This window comes from Streptopelia decaocto (genome assembly GCF_964273445.1).
Source record: "Streptopelia decaocto genome assembly, chromosome: 9".
Classification (NCBI taxonomy): Eukaryota; Metazoa; Chordata; class Aves; order Columbiformes; family Columbidae; genus Streptopelia; species Streptopelia decaocto.
The window spans coordinates 11,220,469-11,227,157 of NC_138664.1; positions in this window are offsets into that span (position 1 = coordinate 11,220,469).

Sequence of the window (6,689 nt, forward strand, 5' to 3'; positions counted from 1 at the left end):
ATTACCCATTAGACTATTTCCTCATTTAATGGTGGCTCAGTCTCTTTCAGAAACTTATAAAACATTATGCTACCTGGCTAATATCTTCATAAACCAGAATGAAATCTACTATTTACAGTCAAGGGTGATGAACCAAGAGAATGGATCTTTGGCTGAAATCCTGGCTGAGCCACTCAGTTGGCATGTGACCCCAGGCAAATAATTTGATCTATTTGCTTTAGTTCAAGCAGTTATAAATTTGGCTAAGAAGCAAGACCTTTCTGAAAAGCATTAGGCCTTTGACCTCAGCTCGCATGAGTAAAGGCATCTCCAAAACCTCAGGCTGAATGATGCAGCGGATTCTTTTTCAGTTTCTGCCACTAGAAACCAGGCACTTGCTCACAGAACTTTAACTCTCCAACATAACAGGGAATTATGATACACAAATGTTGTGGTATCTAACTACAGAACACAGCTTATAGCCCATATTTTAACACCTTGTCTTCATTCAGAAATTACAGTAAACAAAGATTACTACTGTAGGCTCAAATGCTAAGGCCATTGCAACTTGCTTTATTTAAAAACAAACCACCAAAAAAACTTGTCACATAGTTCTTTACCAGTGGGCTTCAGATCGATTTTCTTTCTGAGTTTCTTCCACTCTACCTCATTTAAACTCAGGAGTCAGTATCACAACAAATAAGTTTTTGATTAAATTGAAAAAGGAGCAACTGCGTGGTGAACGTGTTCTCACCTAGCATCACTCTAATGGGGCCATTTTAGCAAAATCATGAACAAATTTTGCATAATGACTGCAATATGAAGTCATAACAGAACTATCTCACATTTGTGATGAAAGCCTTGAGGACAATGACAAAGGCACCTATTAATAAGACATTCCACAGCAGAGTATACCCAGTAGAGTTGGTCAAATACTGCGAGCCATTTCCCTTGGATATTCATTTGAATTTTTAAATGGATTTCTTTTGACCGTTCACATCCCTTTTATGCTCACTTTCCATGAATAGCAAATGGGCTTTAATAAGGGGAATAATCATGAAAAACACATTTTAAGCTTGAACATTTGCCAAATGAAAAGCTCAAATTGCACAATCAGTGGTTAGCAGTACATATGTCATTCTATGACTTTTACGCTAAATTCAAAGTATTCACTGTTGGTTAGTTTTCATACACTTGCAGTAAGGAAACAAATAATATCATTATGTACAGAACTCAGCAGCATAGCTAAGTATTACTGTATACAATTAGGTACCCCTGAATTATTCACTAGTTAAGACTTAGTTCTTGACAATATTTATGATAAAAGAATCTATTTTGAAATTTTGCATTTTTTCCCCTTGTAAACAATTTTTTAAAAATAGAGTAATAAACTTATTTACCCACCCCTGTTAGGCACTATGATTTGCCAGAGGATAGAGCACTTACGGGTATAAAATCTTTAGTCATAGCCTTTAGTGAGAAACATATAAAGCCCTTAAGATGCAAAGCTGCAGACACAAAATACAATAAGATATTTTCCTTTGGTTTCAATATACATCTCTGAGATCAAGGAAAACCTTTTCTATCTCATTTGTACAGCGAATCACAACAGTGGAGTTCCCCACAGGTCAACCCCATTTAATTTCTTATGAGAAAAGCCTAAGAGGAAATTAATTAGTTTCACCCAGAAACTTCTGCTTGTGATTTTGAAAGCAGGGGTTAAAAAAAAAAAAAAGTCACCCTTGCAATTCTGATTTCTATTTACTGTGACATATAAATAAATAAACCTTAGAGCATTATATTGTGCAGTACTGACCCCAAACATGAGCTAGAGACACTATAGGGAGCAATCTCAATTTGGTGGTGGGTGGGAAAGGTGACCTGTGAGGTCTCTCCATCTCTAATCGTGATTATCCTTTGAACCCACACATGAGCTGCTCCAGAGGCTGAGGCACCACAGGGCATCACTGCAATGGAACAGCTCCAAACACATCCAACTTGTTTTGATGACAACAACATTCATATAGTGCACTCCTCCTTTGATCTATCTAAATTGTTTTCATAACTTCTAGTGTAATGAACATAAACATATTTTACAGAAGCAGAATTATTGGAATCCACCAAATCATTACCATCTACAAATAACCTAAAGCTCCTTAATCAGCTCAAGCTTAACATTCTAACGATGTTAGTAAAAAGGCTCTTTTCCTTGAATTAATATTTGAGAACTCTCATCAGTCAATACATTTCAAATGCTGGAATGAACAAAGTAAAGGTACAGAAAACAAGTGGAACAAAATACTACACAAGTTTGCAATTCAGTCATGTAGTAAATTTTTGAAATGCATCCAAAGATGAAAAAGGTGGTGGGAAGAAAATCAAATGCATACTATAGTAAAAAACAGGTATTGTGGTAAATAAATTGCTTTTATGCTTCCAATAATTGTAAACACCATGTAATTTCATATTCCTGCCATGCTCAAAGAGATCTGCAAGCCTCTTTTTTTTTTTTTTTTTTTTAATTTGTATTACAGAAGAGCATCAGTTTCTAATTTATTTTGGAGCAGAAATTTGCCTACTTATGTTATAAGCAACTCAAAGCAGTTTGTTCACAGAAGCTGAAAGGTTGAATTTTAGCCTATTAGCCACGGTAATGGTAGCAAAAGTTACCATTTCAACCCAAAATCAATTAAATAGTGTCTCCCAGTGGTAATAACCGGTATTGCAAACTTAAAGGTACTAAGATGGTTTATGACTGACTGAAATCCAGAGAGGAAAAAAAACAAACCAACAAACAGAAGTCTAACAATGCACGAATACAAAATCATTTTCTGTTAACTAAAAATAATATTATCAGGTTCTTTGTCATGCTATATAAAATAATTTTTAACACATAAATGACATAACCCAGGTAATTATAGGCCTGTCAGTCAAAGTGCAATCCCAAGCAAAATAACAGAAAGTCTAATTAATATGGCATTCGACAATAATAATTAAAGGAGGGTTATATAATTAATTCCAGTTGATACAAGTTTACAGTAAATAGACCTGGTGGAAATAACTTGGCATCTTTCTTTGAAAAGACTATAGTTTTGTTGAGCAAAAGCAATATTGCCACTATAATAAGAATGCAGCCAGCACTTGGAAGGTTTTGGAAAACGAGCTGTTTGTCACCATATCCACAGCTACTCTGAAAGCTGCAAACCAGCATGGCAGATATCAGTTTGACTAAGGGAAGTTTAACTAACAGGCCTTATCATTAAACCCTATTTTCAGATTACCTACAAGTGTCACCGTGGAGATTTCTTTTGCATATTTTTGTGACTGGCACACCTGACAGAGCACAGACCACTGACCTAGATCACTTCGTAAAACGGGGCCCAGCAAATAACGTATACAGATATAAACAAATTTAAACTTTTAGCTTCAAGCAAGAAAATACATAAGCCATGCTCACACAGCAGGGATCCTGCCTAGGAAGTGCTAATTCTAAGATGCATAGACAAGGGAACAAGAAGTAGGAAGTTTTTACATTGTATCTGTTTCAGACCACCGTGCACTTTTCAGTTCTAGTATACACAATGCAACGAGGATTTAAGCAATGTCTTTCTCTTCAGAAATAAGACACAAAAAGATTAAAGAGTTGCAAAACAAAAAATGAAGAGTTTGACCTGTTCAAGTTTTCAAAGAAAAAAGCAAAAGAGGTCATTAGATGACAGTGTAAAAGCAGGAGAGGAAAGAAATTTGATAGAAGAGCTTTCCAGTTTTACAAATACACCATGAGGCAAAAACATCAGCAAATTCAGACTAGAAATGAAGCCAATTTTTTCTGACAATAAACATTATTAACCTTGGTACAGCTCCTTTAGTAGAAAGGGATTTCCAGCTGGGAATATTGCTGATAAACAGAATAATATAAGAGCATGTGCTACATCAGCTAAACTGAGCCTCACTGGCAATCTGACCATTTTGACCCAATAGAATAAAATTCCCAGACCTTCAGCTATAACACCACCATATATTTTGTCCCTCCTGCTAACAAAAGCGGAGAGTTTTTATATGCTTTCTCACAAATGAAGGCAAAGAATTCTACTTCAGAAATATGGGAACATGTAACAAAACCATGGATACTGATCTCTGCTGCATAGTAGGAAGGAGACAAAATCTCTAAAAGACACTAATTATTGGCATCCAGAGTGCAACTGGGCGAGAACTGTGCATTATGAGTGCAAGGAATGGCATATTAATCCTCAGACCATTCTAGATGCGGGTAGTATTTTTACAATGTTTGGCTTTTACTGAGCCAGCAGTCCAGGAGAAGGAATCTCCAAGAGAAAAGACAGCTTTTATTCACTTTTCTATGAGCTAGAAGCAGATGCTGAATTGCCAGTTGCTTCAAAATTGCTTTAAGAATGGAAGAACCACCTTTAAAGATATGCTATAAGATAATCAAATCTTGCATCCTCTACCTCGGTGGTGGAGTTCTTGGAGAAACTTAAAAAAAGGGCCATTTTCAAATTGAAAGATATGATTTCTATTGATTCCATGACTGCGTGGATCCCAGATTTTAATACTCTCTCCTTTTTTTTTGTTTTACTCCATCTTTTTTTCCTCAAACAGCCTTTATTAGACCGTTACATAACCCCATCTTCAGGCTGTCTACTGCAGAGCTGTTCATAAGCACAGCAGCAGACCAGAATAAAATTTGCTATATATACTTTTCTATTTATTTTTCTGTCACCATCTTCAACTTGTCTAACGAAACCTAATTTATTCATGCAGCCCACCCCACAACAGGAGGGAGAGCGGAGGGTATAATAACAGTCTTTACAAACCCAAAAAGTCCCTTTGCAAGAAGAAAACCCAGTAGCTGTTTTGCCAGGGCAGAATTGAGGTGTTTCAAAAGATCTATCTGTGCAGTGCCAACTGATTGCTAAGCAGGTCAACATTAAATGGTCAGCAACACTGTGCCTTTATTTGAACACCTGGTCTTACCTTGCGTACACTCCATTTCCACATATAGATGCCTAATAACCTACACAATAAACTTCTGCATTCAAAACGAGTCTCTTGGGTCATGTTGTTTCCAGGCTTTTGTCAGCTGAGTCAGGCTCCAAGCTTGGGAAACTCGAGCCAAAAGCTGGTATTGTCCAATGACCCGAGACATTTCTTTGCCAAAATATTGAGCAATTTCTATCAAAAGGTAATACATTGAAATTCTGCCCTGCATCTCCCGACATGTTTTTCCAAGCAGGGAGACCTCCTCAGAGGCTTGCTCTTCCCAATATAGGCAAGAACAAACATGTAACAGAACTTCAAAGAAACTTCTCTCACTCCTTTAAAACAAAAGCTTCCCTAGCGCTCACAAGCATTAACCATATGAAGAGAGGAATAATCTATGAAAAGAATATTTGTGCTGCTTTCTTTCTGCTCTACCATGTTTTTTCTCAACCACTTAATGAAGGAAAACTGCATGAAGAAATGTATGTCTCACCATTCTGCAGCTGTGCTGCACTCCACCTTCATTCTTCAGCATTTAATGAGATCTTCTGGTACTGATACTTAGAACTGTGCAGCTTTTATTTTAAAACAATTAAAGATGCTCTTGTCATCCTGTTAGTTTTGGCTCTCCCTGTACAAACTCCTTGCCATTCATAAAACCAATTACCAGATGCCCATGAAAGTTTGTCTCTGATTTCACTGAGAGAAACTCAGTTGTTAAAGTGTAAACAGTTCTATTTGGTTTTAGTGACTCAACCTTAGACTGCTACTTATATGAGGTTCCTCTCCAAGAGTGGAAGGAAGGGAGGGGGTAAATTTTCAGAATTCAAAACATTTTCTCACTAGAATATTAGAAATAAGCATTCAGCTACCCAACGGTACCAGCAATGCACGAACTTAGCCCAAAGGTCTTGGATATTTCTCTTTGAAAGTGAATAAATAAGAGTAGCTATGTCAATCACTTTCATTTAATTAACCTTCATTTTACTGCAGTCATTGAATGACACCAACTAGGCACATTGGTCTGTGTTCTTCACTATGTCATCCACTACATTTCAAACCAAATTACATGATGTATTTTTTCCCCAAATATTGTGGTTTTCTTCCCTTTTCCATCACCACTGGTTATTTAATCTTTGCTCCTACAGCACAAGAACTCCACCATTTTGATCTCCATTTTCCCTTTCCTCTCACATCCTCCTTACATAATATGTCTCAAATCATCCTGACTTCCAAAACCAAGTCTACACTTCAATCGTCTCTCACCAAGTTATAACACCTCCTCCTCCTCATCTGTTAGAGAACTTGGCTTCTGCAAATCAGTTCCTTACAGATGGTACTTCCATTTACTGGCACCAATGGGTTACTTAGAAGTATTAGTCATTGGAGATACACATTTTATAACACATGTGAAAATAAGAAAGTAGAATAAACAGGAACATACAGTGACATACTGCCTTGGCTCTTTCCCAGTCTCTTTTCCTCCTAAGGACAAACACTAGATAGTTTGCACCATGCATTTATGTTCAAGTTAAATTATGGTGTAGGCAATTAATATTGAGAAAGTACAAATGCTTTTCTAATAGTCAAAATAATCATCCCCCAAATGCCATACTTACAGCATTACAGCCTTTATTTACAGGGCACTGACTCAGACCCAGAAACAATGTTTGGGACTCAGGACCTTCTGCTGCTTTTCTGTTTGATCT